General features: G+C 23.8%; 1 protein-coding gene across 14 annotated transcripts in view; it reads left to right on the top strand.

Annotated features, from left to right (window-relative positions):
• Nucleotides 1-20,858, top strand: part of LOC107993170 (CCR4-NOT transcription complex subunit 6) — a 587,279-nt gene that overhangs the window by 198,693 nt on the left and 367,728 nt on the right. For 2 of the 14 annotated variants that reach the window (XR_009830494.1, XR_009830495.1), the window contains exon 4: nt 14,070-14,151. The exons of the other annotated variants lie outside the window; for them this stretch is intronic. The gene's annotated coding sequence lies outside the window, so the exon portion shown is untranslated. The remainder of the gene's footprint in view (nt 1-14,069; nt 14,152-20,858) is intronic. 14 annotated transcript variants of the gene reach the window in all.

Below are 20,858 nucleotides of genomic sequence, written 5' to 3'. Positions count from 1 at the left end.
TCCTTTCATATCTATAAAATACTTTACATTCTACGGGCAGATCGCATACTGTTCCCAGGCTAGTCGTGGATATATTACGTAACATTATTTATCACCAGATCATCAACATTAATTGTCAGTTTTCCTCGCGTGAAGAATTCAATTCAATTCTTTCTTAGTATTTTTATCATTTTACATCCATTATAAATCAGTGTCTAAAATATGATATCTACATCCCCATCTATCTATCATCAAATTGTTACTCATAACCGAACAATTATTTCCTCCTCGGTTAATCTGATCTAAGTGCATAGACATCGATATCGGAATGAATCTAAAATGAAAAAAAAAAAAAAAATGTCTAAAATGTCTATCTATGATTTCTTATCTATTGTCAAATTATGACAGTTAAATAATTATTCTCGTCTCTCGTCGATTATTAATCTAATCTAACAAGAGTGAGCGCAATAACATCGTTATCGGATTAATCTTAAATAAATAAATAAATAAAAAGAAAGAAAAGAATCGTTGATTCTGAGACGTAACGCGATCCGATTTCTCGAAATGAACGCAATCTCTCTTGGCTCTCTTGAAAGACTTCGACGCGATGCCATGAACGATGAGATTTCTCGCTACTACCTCTTGGAATTTCGCTCCCTTTCACCGGACCTCGAGCTTACGCTCTCCTCTTTTCAACTTATATCAAATCTGATACGTGGCTGCCACTTCTTTTTCCCGGGAGGTTGTTACACCGACTTTTTCTCCGCGGTGTATTTTCCAAAGGTGGTTTAATTCTTTAAGAGGTTATATCCCCGCCGAGGAAAGGTAAAGAAAGAAATTGCATTGTTGCCCTGGCTCCCTCGCGCATCACGGTTAAAATTCGTCAACTGGGAAGATGGAAGCACACGGGCACTGAAACGTAAAATAAACAGAATGAGGAGACAGTACACAAGAGGAGAAGATTACAAGAAATAACGGATCGTTCGTTTATTTTATGATTCATTTCTTTCATAAATTATATATATACAACCGAATTAATAATTTTAATTTAAATTTGGTTAATACAAATTTACGGACATTGATTATATACTTTTTCTTTTTTACTGAAATCCATCTTCTTGACGGATATATTAAAATTTTTTGTAAATTATTTATTTAAAATCTATAGATTTTTATTTACTATTGTCTTCAACATGTTTTTTACATAAAATCTATCTTAAATGTATATTTTCCGCGTATATATTTGTTAGATTTAATACAAATATAGTTAGACCCTAGATACTGAATTGAAACTAGTATTTTGTTCCTCGTAATGATCAATTCTTCAGTTAATTGAAAGAAAAAATTCTTTCGAATTTTGTTTACTCCAGTTTTTTTGTATAATAATCCAAGTATTGATGGGTGCCAAATCTAAAAACGGTTATAAACACATGAAGAGGGCATCTACGGGATCCTGCTTTCACGGTATTATTAGCATCTTTTATTTCATTTTCGCTTTCAATACGCATTCTTTTTCTTTTACAATATATATTGTAATAATTTTCATTCCCACTATCGTCAGAATCTTCAGAATCCGATCCAGATTAGTCTTTATTTATGTTGGTTATTCATTCTTCTTATTATTTTTTTTTTTATCAATTCTATGTCTTTTGAAGACTTGCATAATAATATAAATGTAAAAAAATATATTTTTTTGAATAGGTTTTGAAAATATCTTGAAAAATCAAGATCAAATCTTCATCTTACGAAAATAAATTTTTTCTAAGCTTTCAAATAATACTTATTTTTTTTTACAAAATGCGCCGTTGAAATTATCTCTCACGTAAATCTATTTGTTTTATAAAATAATAAAACAGATTCACTTACAAAAATCACTTCTTTTCTCTGCAAAATTCATCGTTGAAGGGATTATTTATTATCATATCACAATTATAAACAATTTGTTTGATTATGTATCGTTAAACATTTGTCATTTGCTTGATGTTATTTTTTTCTTATTCATTTTTATTATTTCGCAATAATTGATCTACATAAATTAATCCGTTAAATTAATAGATTTTCCTAAAAATAGATATATAACATCTAGAAATATAAATATAAATGTTCCAGAGAAAACGAATAGAAATATATATTTGCTGTTTTATATCATTAAAAACCAATATATGATGAACCAATATTTAAAAAATAATATTTGTATATTCATTTTTAAGCGTAAAATCGAAACCTGTCAAATTGGCGAGTTCCGTGTGAAAATAAATCTAGTGTTAAAGATATTTTTTTACTTTTCCTTATTTCATATTTCAACTTTCTATTCTATATTTCTATCAAATCGTTAAACATCTGTCAAAAAGGCTATTAAATTATTTCAAATTCCTTATATTCGGCGATGGTATCAAAAAATTTTAATATTCGACCAGAGAGCATCTGCAGATTTTCATTGTTTTATCGCCATATTTTCTCGCGCGCGTTCGTTAGCGACTCCTTCCCTTTCTTTTCTCTCTTTTCTTTTCTTTTTCTTTTCTTTCTTACAAGCCATGGCATCTCGTCCCGGCGACGCTCCATCTCGCGAAACGACACGAACATTTTTATCTCGGCCATCCTCCATCTTCGAGCTTTCATTTCCGCTTCCCTCATTTGCATATTCACCAATCTCTCCCGCCAGATTACCTTCTTACTTTTGCTTCCGTTTTGCGTGCGACTTCTTCGATCGAGAGCGCAAGGACATGGGTTGTGTTTTCGCAACGATGAATTGGAATAAATATCTTCACGCTCAGCCACCAATGACCATCCCATCGATAGCGTATCGCCACTCTTAGAAAACGGGTTCTCGAAAACGCATTAGCATCCCCAGTCACGTGAAATGATACCTTTCCATCGCCTCGTGTCGCAAACGTTTCATCGTGAGAGTATTTAAAAATCGTATTCTTTTTTCTTTTTTTGGAAACGTTTATCTGTATGTACACGTACGAGATGTGCATCTCATCTGATATCGTTCATATCGATATTACACTATCAATAGGGAAAAATGTACGTTTCGAATGAAAGTTGAACGGTTTGGAGGAGAGCTCTTTCTATATTGATATGTAATTACATCTTTGGTGGAGTTAATAAGAGATAATAAGCTCTTTCGTAAGTGGACACGGGTGAAATTGCAGAAATCGTGAACAATGAAATTTTTGTTTTAAATCGATGTGTGTACGTTTTATTATATATATATAATTACAAAGACGCATTAGTGTCACATGAAATGATGCCGATTCCTTTTTATTGTTTCATGGTGGATTATGCATTATGCGAAAGCTTGTATTTAGAAATCGTTATGTATCGAATTGGATATTCGTTTTTTTCCCAGAAACATTTATCTATGACATGTGTCTTACTTGATATTGACATCATTCATGTAGTTATTATTATCAATGGAGAAATTTTGATGTTGTCTTTTATAAGTGGAGAGTCGTGTGAAATTGCACGAGCCATCAATCTCCATTGACAATGAAATTTTATGTTTAATCGATATGTGTGTATATATATATATATAAAATTGCGATTAACGATTGAAATAAGTATTTGATCATTAATGACATTAACAATTAACTTGATTAATTTATAACTTCAATTTGTCGTATACCGTAGAGAAAGGATATAATTATTTAAAACATGATGTACGCTAGATAATTCTTTTTTTTTTTTTTTAAGTAAGTAACATTGATGAAAAAATAAAAATATGGACGAAGGCCTATCGATCTCTTTCTTCGTGACATTAAAATTTAATGTTTATCAAACAACATTATCCATATTTAAATGTATCTTATATGTGGCGCTCGATGCCAATCAATCATATTTTTTTAAATAAAAAGAAAAGAAATAAAGCGTTAGTCTCCGAGTATACTATGTTCATGATTACATAGATATTATGGACATGAGATGTGGGAATGAAACGACGACAAACCTGATGTTTCATATGATGAGCACAGATGTCGCTTCGCCTTCGTTCTGGACTTCGTGTTCCTTATCTATGTCACTGCATTCTGTAGGACGATAAATGACGTTCACATACCAGACAAACATGATATAGAAAAGCTGAGCCGTCGTTGTTGAATCTGCATATCTGTTTTTCTTCTTTTCTATTTATATTTAACATATTTGCAGATATAAAGTATTACCCTTTTTTTTTTAAATCGAAATTATAATTCTAATATGTTGAAATATTATGAGAATTATTGATGATTGGTATTCAATCGAAAAATGGAATTTATTTATCATTTAATTAAATGATTTTTGATATTGTCATTATTTTGATATAAAAAATTATGATATGTAGAATATATATTATATATCATAAAATTCTGTTAAATGAAATTCTGTTTTTTTTATTAAGATATTATAATTATATCATAGATAGTTGAAATAAATATAATCAGATTTTGTAATATATTGGAAAATATTATATATGTTATGGTATAATTTTTTTTTACTTATTACCAATGATAATGTTAGTTTGTCCCAAGAATTTTTTTCGTTATCTACCCGTGCGATTTTTGTCAATATTTAAATATACATTTTTTTCTGGTTTATTTTTTATCTGGTTTATTTTTTATTGATATCGAAACATTCAGTTCTCTTTCCCTCTCTCAGTATTCTAAATTTTTTTGCAAAATTAAATAATATTAAGAAATTAACAATTTACGATTGATTAAATTATAATTAATATAATATTTCTTTACAATTACGCAATCAAATGAAATACTTGGATGATTTCGTGATTCTCCATAGAAAAAATTATTTTTTGATTTTTTCAATATAATATTGAAAGCCATCTCAAATATTTTTCGAATATTTCAGTCAAATGTTTTGAAAAATCAACATAGTATTCATAAAGTATATCTTATAAATGATAAAATATCATTAAATTACTATTTTAGAAAAATTACGAAAATTTAAAAAAAAAAGATTTATATAATGAAAAGCGAAAACTTTTGAAATAATCTATATACGAAATCGATCAGAAATATAAAAAAATTTGAACATGGCAAATTTTTCGAAATTTAAAATTTATTTAACAACAAAGTTTTTTTTATAAAATATAATTATAGTATCCTACATATGAAACGATGATCAAGAATTCGTATATCTTGTCGTTATAATACGTATGCAGTCATATAATAATGTATTGTACAACTGAATATTATGAATTTTTTTCTCGAAATAAACAAGAAAAAAAAATGATACGTAATAACAAAGCGCAATGATAAAGCATAAATATGCGGCACAAGTGCAAATTATTGCTTATTAAGGTTTATAGTCATGCGATGAAATATATATTACATGGCAATGGAATGCATTGTGATGTAATCTTAACAGCATTGTTACCAGTATCGACAGTGCGGATTGTGTAGGAAAGATATATGTAGTTAACTTCAAAGTTGAAATTGAAAGCACATATGCTTACAATGGAACAAGAATAAGTACGTTTGAAGATAAGATTAATCTAAACAGATATGTAAAATTATTCACCAAATAGAAGATTTTTATAAGAAAAAATTATTGCTTAAATTTTAAATTTATAAAATAACTTTAAACTTATATAATTATTAATTAATAGTGTAATATAATAGTCAATTTGATTTTAATTGAAATTATTAATTGTAGTAAAATTAAAATAAGACGATAATGAAAAGCTAATATTGCAGATATGTTGTTTATTCATTTTATTTCTTAAATGATGTTTCAAAAATTTAATTGTAAATAATCATTTACAAATTTTTAAAATAAAATTATCACGATTGTAGTTTAGTTAACGAAGAATTATTAAATGGGCAATATGCAGTTTTGGAAATAAATTTTATGCAGAAAAATAATAAAGATTTTTTCCATTATGATAATATGATCATATAGAGTATTAACAACAAAATTTTCAAATATCAAATAAAAATCCTGTTAATTAAAAAGACAAGAAATTTATTCAAAGCAGAATCAAAATATCTCAATCATAGATAAATATTATTATTATTTTATTATAATTATGTTCTCAAAATGACATTAACATTATTCACAAAATGATCTAACAATATTCAAGTATTCATACACATATTGTATAATTAAATCCTTTTGTAACATGTATGTATCCTGTGTGTGTGGCACATATGTTCTTCACTTAGTTTCGTCAATTAGTAAAGTATAACGGTATTTCATTGTACGGTCAATTGTAATACTTGGCTTAATCGAGCACGAAGGGAGTTAACAGGGCGGAAAAGATAATTAGAGCTTGATCGTTATCCTATTAATTACCGTAGACAACCAAAATCTCGTTTCATACCAATACACTAATATTAAATTAATTTAATACTATAAAATCTGTTAGTTTCGTTCTAATTCGTTAAATTTATACATAAAATTATATGTAAAATCATAAATTTTCGTTTACCTCTAGTTTACACATACAGGGTGAATCATTTAACTTTATTATTTACGTGGAAATTATTTCCTGTATAAAAAAAAATATTTCGAGCAAAAGTTCTTTACTATTAATGATGTACAATGCAATAATTACTCTATTTTAATTTATAAAAAAAATGATAATTTTCTTCTATACCAATAATTCAATAAATGCAAATTTTTATTCACTTATTTTCAACAACTATATATTTCGTTTAATTGAAAATGCTAGAAATATTTCATGAAGAATTAAATTAGAATTTATCAAATGATTTTATAAAAATCTTTTTATATCAAATATTAAGTTGAATAAATAATTTAATTTTCTTGTAGATGGAAGAAAATTAAAAAGGATTCAAGGTCACAGTTGATTTTTCTTCAATTTTAGGAGTGTGTCTTCTTTGTTGGAAATACGTTTCGCTCGTTACTCGTTGCTTGTTATTTCAATATTGCCATGTTTTCCGAACCAGAAATATTTAATCGAGTAAATATTCTGGTACAAGTATCTACATATGTAGCACAATGTGTGATTCCTTGAGATCTCGCTAATTTGTCTTCCTACGTCATAGAATGATCTCACACGGCAGGTTTTTGTATTCATCTCGACAAATGCTATCATATTACACATAAAAAGATATAGAAGTCTATTTAAAAAAATTAGCTTGACCTAGAAATTCTTTTCTGCCACTTTAAATGTAGGAAAATTATTTCTGTCGTATGACTTTTTTTTATTATCAAATGAAGAAAAAATATTCTTGCCTTTATAAAATATTTCTAGTGCTTCCAGTTAAACGAAATTATATACGTTGTGTTACATATTTTTCTGAAATTTTTTCGGTACGTTGAATAATTATGAATAAAAAAATGTTATTGAGTTATAAATCATATAAATTGAGTTTGAAATTTTATTAAAAAATTATAAGAAAAACAATATATATAAATGTATATATGACTGTAATTTAAAAGATTTATTTATTAAATCTATAAATTTATTATTTAAAAAAAAGTAGTATGTCTCTATTGTATTTAAAAATTAAGGTTAAAAATTAGTTAGTTTTACTTATTTATTATTTTACTTATCAACATTTGTTAAAATTTTTTTTTATAATTTTTTTTTATAAATATAACAAGCATTTGTGTTTTCAAAGTAAAAAGCTATTCTAAAAAAAAATTTTTTTTCCTTGTCAATTGTACTAAGTTTATTGTACTATATTTTGTAACAATAAATTACCTGTTAAATGTTTTTTAAGGCATATAAAACTACGACATTTAATTTTTAGAAAAATATAAAATATAAATATAAAAAATATTAAATATTAAATATTCTAAATATTCTGATATATTTATTTTTTCTATTTTTTTTTATATAAAAGTTTATAACATTATGAAGTACAGACTATTATTATAGAAATTTTTAATCCTCAACATTATTCTCGTTTTAATTAAATTTTGCCATCATTAAAGAATTTCTTGAGTTTAAAGGAAATAGCTATATACGAATTCTTATACGAATTTTATGCAAAAGTCGTTCTTAAAGTATTAAAATTTTCTTTACCTCTTAAAATGAAAGTGAATTTACGATATTAGTTACACGTAAGTAAAATAGTTTAAATTATACTTTCAATTTTCTTCTTCCTCTATTTTTGTACATCTAATTTTATCAATAAAAATGCAAAAAAAAAGATTTACAAAAATTATAAATTTGCTAAAACAATAATCGAAATATAGAAAATTTTACACAAAAAAATTAATATCTATTTATATTTTGTATTATTTTTTTTTTTTTTTGATTAAAGAATTTGCAATTTATACAAAATATGCAAATTTACAATACACGTTTTTACAAGCAGATACATTATTACACTTTGAATATATTATACATTTTCTACATTTTCGACAGCAATTTTAACAATTTGTGATGAATGTATATTTATAAAAGCGAAATTTTTATTATTCTTGCATCAACACTGGAATTATTTTAAAATTATTTAGAGATTATTTTAGAATTATTTAAGGCCTGTTAGAATTTCGTTTCATCACGTTTATCAACATTTTATCAGAATGTTTATCTATTGACAAGATTGCGTTTAAATATATAAATACTTCTGATAAGAAGACAAGTTTTAGCTCAAAAGAAGGACAAATGAAGCGATGATACCGCTAATCTTATGAAAATCAGTTATTTATATCGCTTGCTTTGCAAGTATTTGTATTTAAGATGATAACTAACGGATATCTTTCTCGATTTCTTTTTTTTTTCACGTTGATTTATTAAATTTTAATTTTCTATCATCATTAAGATTAATTTTTGCCTTAATTTTATATAATAATATATAAAATGTGTCCCATGAATCGTGAATAATCATGGAATGAGTTAAAAAGGAAGAAGAAAAATTTATTCGAAGTTTTTTTTTTCAAAGTTCAAATCAAATTTGAAAATTTTTTAAATAATTATCAAATAAAAATTGACTAATTTTCGATTAGATAAAAAATATCTTTTAAGTCTTTGAAATATTTAATTTCTCACAGCAATATGAATATCAACTAAAAAAAAAATCATGGTAATATCATTTCATAATTATCATAATAATTTTAAAAAAGATTTGTAAAATGCTTGTTCATTTTTTCTAAAATCTACTACTCTTATTGGAAATAATTAATAACATATAATTAATAAATATATAATAAAAAATAAATATATCAATATATAAATAAATATAATAAATTAATAAATATATAATAAAAATAAATATATCAATAAATAATTAGTAAATTAGACACATTATATATTTCTATGAAATGTATCGTTTAATGGAAATAAGTATTTTATAATATTTGCTAGCAAAGAATTTTCATATAGAAAATATATTTATGATTCTTCTGATATATTATCTCAAAATATTTTACTTGTATAATAAATTTGCAAAATATATATATAAAATTTAGAAGTTACTATAAATCTATGAAAATAGTTCACGTAATTCAAGAATGGCTTAAACTTTCAGTTAATTAAATAATTAGCTTGAAAAGTTTAATTATGACTAAAGCTACTTGATTAATTTGTTAAACTTTATACGATAAAAAGACTTTTAAACTTACACCAATTCTTACTTCTAAATCCTTAATACAAACTTAAATTAATTTATAAAATTAATCCAAAAGTGTTCCCCATATTTTTAAATATTCCGTATTCTAATTTCCATTCTTTTATCAATTTTTTATCTTCTTCCATCAAAGATTCACAGAATATACGCTGCATCGTTTTTTTTTTCACTAAATTTTCACTAGAAAAGAATAAAAAAACGCTGCCGATTATCATAAAGTTTCTCGAAACGTTATCATAAATATCACCGGTAACGACATTCGTTTACCTCTTAACGTTGTTTTTATCTCTTCCTGACACGAAAAATTTCGGTAAACTAAGAATGACAAAACAGTAAATGTCGCGCTTAACACGCTTTTCCGTTGAAAACCAGTCTCCGCTCATTAAAATTCATAAGCTTCACACAGAGAAAAACAAAATCCTCAACTTGTGCTAGGTTGCTTCCTCCTATCGAGGGATCAGGATTACTCTGATTGCATTGAGTCCTCTCCTCGGCAAGTAGAAAAGACTTACAAAACCTTACGAAATGGAACGAGACGATGGAGGAGGCGAAGGACAAAGGGGGGAGTCTGGTCGAGTATCGAGGTCTTAATCAGAACGGTATCATTTATCTTCGTTGTTACAACGCTTGAACCAGGTGACACAAAACCGAGCGGAGGTTGATACGTATATCTATATACACACACATAACCTGGGGGTAACGATCGAGATATGAGAAACTCTTACGGGAGATGGCTAGAGGAGACCAGATGCGGCTCCCAACCGCGGCGATTCATCTTCGTTGCTCGCGATATTTGTTTCGCTTGTTTGTCTCCGAAGACGAATAACAGACAATGAACGTGAAGACGTTCCAGACGTTCTCTGACGTTCGCTTCTATTCCTCGCTTTTGAGTGTTTCGCTTCTTTTCGTCATCTTTTAAATCTTTTGAAGTGATATCATGGAGGATGGAGGGTTTCGACCGTTCCTCGATATCAGATTTTGTCCATGTTACGAAAGAGTTATAAGGGTTTGTTATAGACGATGATCGAGTGGTATCGCGTTTGGTAAATAGGCTGTATCGTATTCGATAATGGATAAGTTTGATGATTATTCGTAGAACTATTTCAGGATTTTTTTGGATTTTTCTTTGTTTTTTTGGAATGTTCGGTGATCTTTGCAACATGTAGATTTTATTTAAAGTATTTCTTGTTAATAACTCGTTAATAAAATTTTGCAAAGAAAAATGAAAGATATTGTTTGAAATTATTTAAGAAATTTTTATTTAATCCATATTCTTTTTCGAGACATTCTGAATATTATATATCATTTGCAAAATTCTCCATGTTTATAAGAAAATTTATCTATTTTGAACAATTTTATGAAATTTTAATTTTAATGAAAATTTATGTGTATGTAAATCGTAATGGATGGAAATCGTAATACGTAGAATAATTTATTTTTCGATGAAAAATCTGAAATTAAATCTTCAAATTTTTATCATTTTTTTCATATTTGTATGTAATTTCAATTAGAAACATGATAATAGAGCATTAAAACTTGAATATTTCAAAATTTCATATTATCATATGTACATTTTAAGAAACGAAAATAATACTAAAATTTTAATTTCATCTTCTCAAAATAGTAATTTCTAATTAAAAAAATCATATAGTCTACATATTTATATATTATCTAAAATAGAAATATTAATTTTGATTATAACTTATTGAACTCGAGTACTTGATTACGAGAATTTGTGATAGTCTGATAAGATTCCAATTTTTTTTTAGATATAGATATATATAACAGTTATTTTTAATTTTCTATTTATAATTTTTATATTTTTATATTTTTAGTGTAAGATTTAAAAATGAAATTGCTACTTTATATTTTTTATTTTAATTTTTTAGTTATATTCAAAATTTATAATTTTTGTCTTTACATTAGCATACATATTTGAACGTATAGCAATTAGCAATAATAGTATATATACCAATAGTAATTTATGTACATTAATAATTCGTCAGTGTTGGTCTATTGCGTATTAACGTTAGCTATTACTCACTTTACTATTGGTTTTGATTTCCTCAATCAAAAGACGTTTGAAAATAACGAATAATAATTATAAGTGCTAAATAAATATAATGCAAGAACATTATTGATTTTTTATATCTGTTACGATCAATTTTTAGACAAATGTCCAAATGTCTAAATTGTAGAAATATTTCGATATTGATCACTGGACACATTAATCCATGTTGAAAAGTTAGCATTTTTGTTCCAGTAAAAATAATATAAGAAATAGTTAAAAATGTTTAGACAAAAAAATTTATTTTAATATTCTTTTCTAGGTTAAATCTTACAAATGGTAATCTTAATTATTAGTATTCCGTGTTGTCTCTGAATTTGCTATTTTATATGTGATTTAATTAAATATCGTGATACATATAATATCACGATTTTTAATATAAATATGCAAATTATTTTGTTAAATTTTTGTTTCAACGTCAACTCTTATAATTTGAATAAATATATTTTTTGTATCATTTTATAAAGTTTATATTTTTATAGGATTCTAAGACTATTATAGCAATTGTCGAAAATTTCAATAGTAATATCTATAATTTTCTTATATTTCAAAATATTTTTTTCCTTGAATCAGAATATTTATTCTATTTTTATGAAAAAGCTTTATGAAATCGATTTCTCAATGATGTTTTATAAAAGAATAATATTCATATTATTAATATAGAATTAATAATATTTCTATATTAGTTTCAAAAATTTTTTATTATTCTTAAAAATATATTATAAGTTTCAAGGATTAAACAAAATAGTGTATAGTGTTACGAAAATGACAATAGTATGAAATGTTACAATGCAAGTACAATTAGGAAAGTACAAAGCTAATGAAATTCGTAATTGCTCCTATAAAATTTTAATTCAAAGTTCAAAGTTTCAAAGTAAATTAAATAGTGAAATTTGAACAGAATATATATTCAGTTATAAGAGTAACACAAAATTAAGTTAAAACTTTGAAAAAGTAAATGCATTATACATTATTTTATTTCATATATGTTTCTACAATTTTTTTTAAAAAAAATAATACGATTCATTGGAAAAAAATAATATGACTCATTGGAAAAAAATAATATGATTCATTAGAAAAAATAATAATATATAATTATTTTTAAACATAATGTTTTATAATAAAAAAAAATAATAGATATTTCATTACTCATATAATAAGATAATGACTAATGATAACTAAAGATAAATAACAAAAAATAAGAATTGAACAATAATTAACTTTAAATTAGCATAATATACAAAAAAAAATACAATAATTAGTAAATAATTATTGTAATATTTATGATTTCTGCAAAAAAATATTCTTTGAATCATTATCAGTGAAATTATAATTTTTATTTCAGAATAATTCTATAAATATAGTATTATTCAGAATAATTATTTATTTCAGAATAATTCTATAAGTATACATGAAATGAAAATAAATAACTAGGATATAGTTTTTTTAGAATTACTAAAAAATAAAAAAAATATCATAAATACATGTTATAAACATTTTTATAAAAAAATATAAGAAAATAAAGATACAGAATAAAAAAAGATTTAATATTTTATTTTATTGATATGAAACAATATTAATGGCACAGATATCTCGTTATTATCATTAATAATTAAAATTCTTATATCGATTTTATTCTTATATCGAATTTTTTATCATAATATATATTTTTATATAATTATATAATTATAATTATAATTATTTTATATAATTATATATTTATGTGTTTTCCATAATTGTTTAAACGTTTTTCACTTCAAATTACTTTATAATTTATTCAATATTCTTTAACCTATTAATATCAATATCATGATCTTTTAATAAATCAATTTTTCGATAATTAAATATTTTTATTTCAGTAAAAGAAAAATTTTATTCTGATATTAATTTTAAATAAATATGATTTAAATTATTTATTTAAAATTATTATTATAATATATTACTTTTATAATATCTTACACAATACAATATCTTATGTTATTTATAATCAGAATATAAAATATAATATTTAATATTTTAATATTTAAAAATTTTTTTAAATTTATATTATAATATTTTATTATAATATTTTATTTTGTATAACTATAAATGTAAACATCATTACCTATCATTTGTTTGCAATATCGAAATTTATATTAAAAAACATTCGATTGAGGGAAAGACATACACAACAAATAATTACTACATCGTATATTATGTTTTAATACATATTATATTTTATATTGTTAATATTAAAATTGTTTTTAATATTTCATGTATTGGAAATAAAATATGACATTTAATTAAAAAAATATTTACATTTTCAAAACAATAGAAGAATAATATGAAAAATTTTAAATTTCAGTTTGTCTTTTATAAAACAAATTACTAATTTTACAGAACAATTATTAATTATAAAAATTTATTTCATTCATCTGTTTTAACCATTTAATAACATATGATAAATAAAAAATCAATATAATATTATTTTTATATTGTTTCAGGTATGTGCAGTTTTCCTTGATCTATGATACTTACATAATTATTGTAAACGTATCTATAGTTTATGTATTCCGTCGTATAATGGTAAGTATGTGTTTTTATTTACTTTTTTTTTATAATAATTACAAAATAAAAAAGTATTATTCATAAAATATAAAAAATCTTTATAATACATATTTTTTAATTTTAATTTGAATAACTAATTTTATATTTAAAACATATACGACAAAGTAATATCATTTTTTTCATTTTAATTACAAAATTAATACATATGTGCTAATTTCTAATTTCTGTAATATATAATTATTAATTTGTTATAATTGCAATAAAACTGATAATAAAACTTCAATGAATTCAGAATTTCCGCAAAAATTATATAAAAATTACAAAGTATTATAAATAAATTATATAAAAAGAAAAATTATTAAAGATATTAAAAATTATTAACAATATATAAAAAATAATATATATATATATTATTTTTAATAAAAAATATATGATTAATACAATATAATATAGTTACTAATTAATATTACATAAATTGAAAATAATTCTTATATCATATGTCCCTTATTATGATATCCATTATTTAAATTTCTGTTAAAATAAAAAACATAATAGGTGAACACAAGACATGTTGTATATTTAAAAAAAAAATTAGCACATACTTAAAATAAAATATATTTGACATAAATTTTATTGGTAAATTTAATTTTCAATTTTATTTTATTCGTTTGATCAAATTGAATTAAATTCGAATGAAATTGCGATATCTTCAAAACCATTTATGTACATTCATGTATATTCATTTCTGCATGTTTTATGCTTCATAAAAATGGAGATCGATCTCGCGTGATTATTTGGCCTTTGAATGCCGGATATTTTTGTAAGAGAATAGAATCGATAAAAATCTATAAACGTTTAATTCAACAAAATACTTGACAACTGTGTCAAATTAGCATCGTGAAATACACGACATTCGTTGGGTATTTTTTTTTCATTGAACGAATTATATTTATTCTTCCAATTCTATTATCGTGATATCAGTAAGAATATTGTTATTGCCAAGCATAACTCTTTTAAAATATTCCTTAAAACGAGACAAGCAATATACATTTACAAACTATCGTATGATACGAAATAAAATCTCTAGCCTCTTTGTCCACTTTTATCCGTTTAATCATCGATATTTTATCGTATTTAATTTTCTTTAGTGTCAGTGCATGTTATTTATCGTGCTTTTTCACTTGTATCTGTTCGCGATATTTGATATCACTTTAAATTTATGGGCTCGATTATATCGAACTGTAAAATTTTCAATTCAAATGTGTCATTATGTCACATTCATTTCAAAGGATAAATCTATGTGATTTATTGAGTGTAACTTTAGATTTTTTATGTTGAAACATTAGATTACAAATATTTTTCATTTTTGTGTAAATTCAAAAAGTTCGATTAACAACTAAATTTTCTAAATAAATAGAAATATTCTTTACTTATTTTATTTAATTTTATTTCTTTAATTATTCTAGAGCAATATTTCTTAATCTTTTTGCCAATATATGATCCAATCGTGATCCAAATCCTAATAAAATACGATTTTTAAAAATCTAGAAAATTGGAATCTCTATATATTATACATATAAATCAACGATTATTAATCTCTATAAATATGTACTATTAATGCCAAAATTTAAAAACTCCAATATTATCAAGATATCTTCTATATATCTCTTTTTATAAGTATTTACAGATATATCTATATCAGAACTTGAAATGTAAAAGTTTTAACAACTATTTTTAAAAAATCTTGCATATCAAAAGATTATTTTCTATATATCATTTAATTACAGAAAAAAAAAGAAAAAATTATATTCAATATTTTCATTGGCTTTTTAAAGAGAGATAAATTTTTATTTTATATATTACTTCAACTATCTTGTAATTATTAGAATTGAAGGATTATTCTGATAAAAGATAATGTCTTTTTGATCAAATATAATAAAATTCCTAACAAATACTTTTGTAATCTTTGAAGTATAAAATATTATGATATATATATATATATAAAAACATATAAAAATGTTAAACCAATATGATATAAATAATATAGTAAAATAATAAAGTAAATAAAAATAATTTAAATTTTGTTACATTGCAAAAAAATGAATGTGAAAAAACGAAATAATAGTTGAAAGATAGGCAATAAAACTCATAGAAAAAATATTCATTATGAATCCACAAAGAAATAAATATTATTTTTTTAAATATTTCCTATTCATGTCACATACAATGCTTTTATTATGTGTATTCGCATTCAAGTCATTAATTATACATCCAACTATAGTTTTATTTTTATATTTCTCTTTGAAATTAAATTTTCCTTTTTACGTTTATTTCATATTGGATCGATTTAATATCTTTAATATATTTAATATTTATACCATAACCAATATTTTAGATACAACTCATACAATTTACAATTATTTTCAATGAAATATTAATGTTATTTCATATATTATTGCATTTGGTCAATAATTTTTTTATAATATTTTATCGCTATTCCAAATCGTTAGATTATCTTTGCACTAAAAATTTTACATTAGAAAATTTTTAGATACTAGATCTTTCGTAAGGTAGGTAAAAAGCAAACTTGGAAAATTAAGCGTAGCTAATGCGAGAGCGAAATGAATTCTTAGAAACGATTGGAAACAATGTCGTTGGGAAGGGGAAGTCTGGGCATTAAGAAGAGAAAAAGGAAAAAAAAAGAGAACTGAACGAACCGCAGCGCAACGCTGGCGCAATGCGCAAGTAGAATTGTGATTCTATCGGAAACTTAATTACCGTTTAAATTGTAATTAAGACCGCGAACGTACGTGCCCGATGCATTTGTTTTTCTGCCTTGTTCTACTGTCGATAAATTGTTACGACGCGAACGTGAACAGTGTCAACCTCTTCGTTCGCTTCATGCGCTTTGTTTTAAACGATTTATCTCGGATTTTATGGAAGAAAAAATTTCGTATGTTTCGTATGTTTTCTTTAAATTGGAAGTAAAATTGAATTGTTTAATAAAAATATATCAGGTTTATTATTAAAATAATATATCTTTTAATGTATCTTTTAATGTTACGCGATTAAATATTAGATCGATACATTCGAAATGTTGTTTCTTTAGAATTTGACTTTACGTTGTTTTCAGTTTTCCTTAAGCATATATGTACATATTATATTATTACTTCATTGTTAATTCTTTGACTATTGACTATTGACTGAAATTTATGCAACCACTAGAAAAGAAGAATATGTTAATATTTATGAAGTTAATATTTGTCAAATCGAATTGTTTTTATTTTATATATTAATAATAATAATAATAAATAAGAAGATGATTGAATAACTGTAAATGAATTGAAATAAATAAGTTTTTTTTTGTAATTATTTATTATTGCTATTTATATGGCTTTTTAATTATGATTTTATTTTGTAAGATTGTTTGTGCAAAAAATAGTTTCTATAAAATTAATTCTCGCGGTGCTACAAAGATTTACACAATATGGACCATTAAAAGCAAGTTTTTTTCATACAATTTTTTAATTTCTTAATTTCTTAATTTCTCCTTTTTACTTAACGCAAAAAATTATGTAATATTTAATATATGTAATAGATGTGTCAATATAATTTCATTAAATAAATTCCATACACTCAATGCATCACACTATCCTTTTCATTTTATGACTTAAAGATGAAATTCTAAAAATAAAAATACAATCAAATATCATTATGTTGTTTTCAATTTGACAATATTACAATATCACAATATTACTTTACTTTTCGTTTCACTTTAATATTCATTATTAGAAAGAAGAATTTCTTTCTCTGTTTCTAAAAAAATATAATATAACCATTCCAATTATTACTACTTAGTAATAATTTCAATTAACATAGAAGAAAAAAAATTTGTACAATTTTATGAATTCCCTTCCAACCTTTCTACAAAAATCCTCTTAAAAATCTTTATTAACAAACAATAAAATAAAATAAAAAAATAAATAAAATTAGATTTTTCAAAAAAACCAAACTAGAAAATATCCTCTTCAACGAAATCACAAGCGTAACCGAATACGTAAATATTCCTCCCTGACAAGTATAATTACAAGAAACAGGTAAGTCAGGTTGATTTATTTATCTTTAGTTAATACATAGGCTGATACGCACGTATATTTACTTATATTTATAGGTGTCACCGGAACTTGTTCGTAATATGGCCGCAGTTATTGCGATTCGAACGAGGGTTCCCGATGCCCTGTAGACCCCTTGTCGCGTTTCCTGCGGCCGCGGAGAAAATATCGCGATTACGTAAACGCGAAATAAATTCCGCGTTCTGAATTGTGACTGAATAAATTTCATTCGTGGAGAAATTTAGCGGGTGCGTGGTAGGTTGAAAATGTTTCATTATGAACGCGCTTGTTATTTATCACCTGTAAACTGGTGAATTGTAACTTTGATAATTTAAATGCGTGATCAACGTTCCGATGTAATCGCTATCCTATGCGCCATCTCTCTTTCTCTTGTCCGCTTATCCGTTTCCCCTCTCTCTCTCTCTCTCTCTCTCACTGTTTCCACGCTTCCGTTAGCACTTTCTCATATTACGATTCGCAGCAATTAAAATGGCGTGCAGGTTACTGCTTCGAATTATTCCTTTTTCACTTATTATACATCTTTTTTTTTTTAATAATGCATATTATTAATGATACGCCTTTATACGCGTCATTAAGAGGGAAATAGATTCTTAAAGAGATAAATAGAAACGAGTATTTCTTTGGAAAAATACTTCTTCAGATTTTGCTGTATAACACTTATATTATATAATAAATTTCAAATATATGTTTTAATATCTATTCAATATGCAAATACTATTTATATTAGTAATTAATACTATTATTTATACTTTATATTAACTAAGTATTTTATTGAAATAATAAGAAAATAGTATTTCAAATAATCAATTTTTAATTTTATAGGTATAATATATTAAAGTTATATTATTATATTGTAATAGTTAAGATGCATAACAAACTTGATTTATGTTTAAAGAAATTAATTTTATATTTTAATTTGAAATTTATATTTATTTATATCTAGTAAGTAGTAAATAGTAATAAGTAATAATATATCTGTGATTTTAAACAAATAAAATAGTATTTTCAAATAGTAAAAAGTATTAGTATTAAATATAATATTTTAGTATTATAAAATATATTAGTATTAAACAATAGTAAGTAAATATATTAGTATTAAATATATTAAATTAAATAATAATAAAAATTAATATTAATTATTAATAAAATAAATTCGTATTTTCAAATATATTTTCAAAATTTGCTTATGGAAATATTAATATTTTGCTTAAAATTATTTCAATTATTTTTTTTTAACTCTGATCATTAAGTATAAGTATTAAATATTTTTCATTGGATTGGATAATATTAAAATATATTTTTTAATTTGTCAATAAGAAGTAATGAACTTTAATAATTTTAATATTTAATAATTTTAATAATTTTTTAATATAATTTAATATAGTTTAATATAATTTAATATAATTTAAACATCAGAAATATTCATGGAATGAAGTTTTCAACTTTTTTTTTTTTGAAAATTCATTCTATGTTATAATTACGAAACCATTAGATGTTCTTCGTGCAAAACATATTTGATTAAAGTTAGCTTAGATATTATGATAAAATTTTTTTACATTACTTAATTTACATTGCTGATACATTAATTATAATTTTCATAAATTATAAAATATTCTCTAACATTTTTAATGCTACAAATTACAATTACAGTAATTATTCATTTGTTAAGAATTTCATTAATGATTCAAATTAAAAAAAATACATTTCTTAAGAAAGAATATAATAATTAAAATTGATAGAATAAATTTCTATAAGATACTTAGATTATTGTACATGAACAAGATATTTTTAGAAATCCTTTGTGTCATAATATGTACTAACCACATTATGCAATAGGATATTTATAAAAAAACGATACACTTATCAATTAATATCAAACAGGATATTTATATAAAAAAATTTCTCGATTCAGAATTTTTTTTAATATTTTGAAAAATTCCATCAATACATAGATATTTTTGTTATTTCTCCTTTCGAATGTATTACACAAGTCAATTATATTTCATAGCTAATTTTTAATTGTTCTTATTCTTCATATAATTAATCGATGATTTCCCAATACTATATTTCATCATTTAAATTTATTGCATGTTCAGTGTTTTTCAATTTCTTAATTTTATATTTCCTTTCAATTGATACTACTATCTATTTTTATTTTGATGACATTTCTGAATGTAAATACCATATTGGGATATTGTTATAAAATTTTGTTTTGTACTTAACTTCAATAATTTTAATAGATGAAAATAAAAACATATATAGACTATATATGCACATAATAGGATTGTACAATAATAGAATATATAGATGATAATATATTCGAATAATAGAGAATGCAGATAATGGATTTTCATTTATGGCAGAAATAGGTTATATAATATCTGTTAAACTGGTGATTGGTTGGTTAGAGGAAGTAGAGAGAGGGAATTAAAAATCGGGATATTGATATTGGTATAGATGATTGGATATCGAAATGAAATTTGTAGGAGGAAGTGAAGTTTGGAAATGGTGAAGGTTGGAATAGTCTGCAGAGGCACAGGATATGGGAAAATCCCAGAAAAGGGAAGAATAGCAATGCATATAACCTGAGAT

This window comes from Apis cerana, linkage group LG7 (assembly GCF_029169275.1).
Source record: "Apis cerana isolate GH-2021 linkage group LG7, AcerK_1.0, whole genome shotgun sequence".
Lineage (NCBI taxonomy): Eukaryota > Metazoa > Arthropoda > Insecta > Hymenoptera > Apidae > Apis > Apis cerana.
This window is presented reverse-complemented; position numbering and strand designations above follow the sequence as displayed.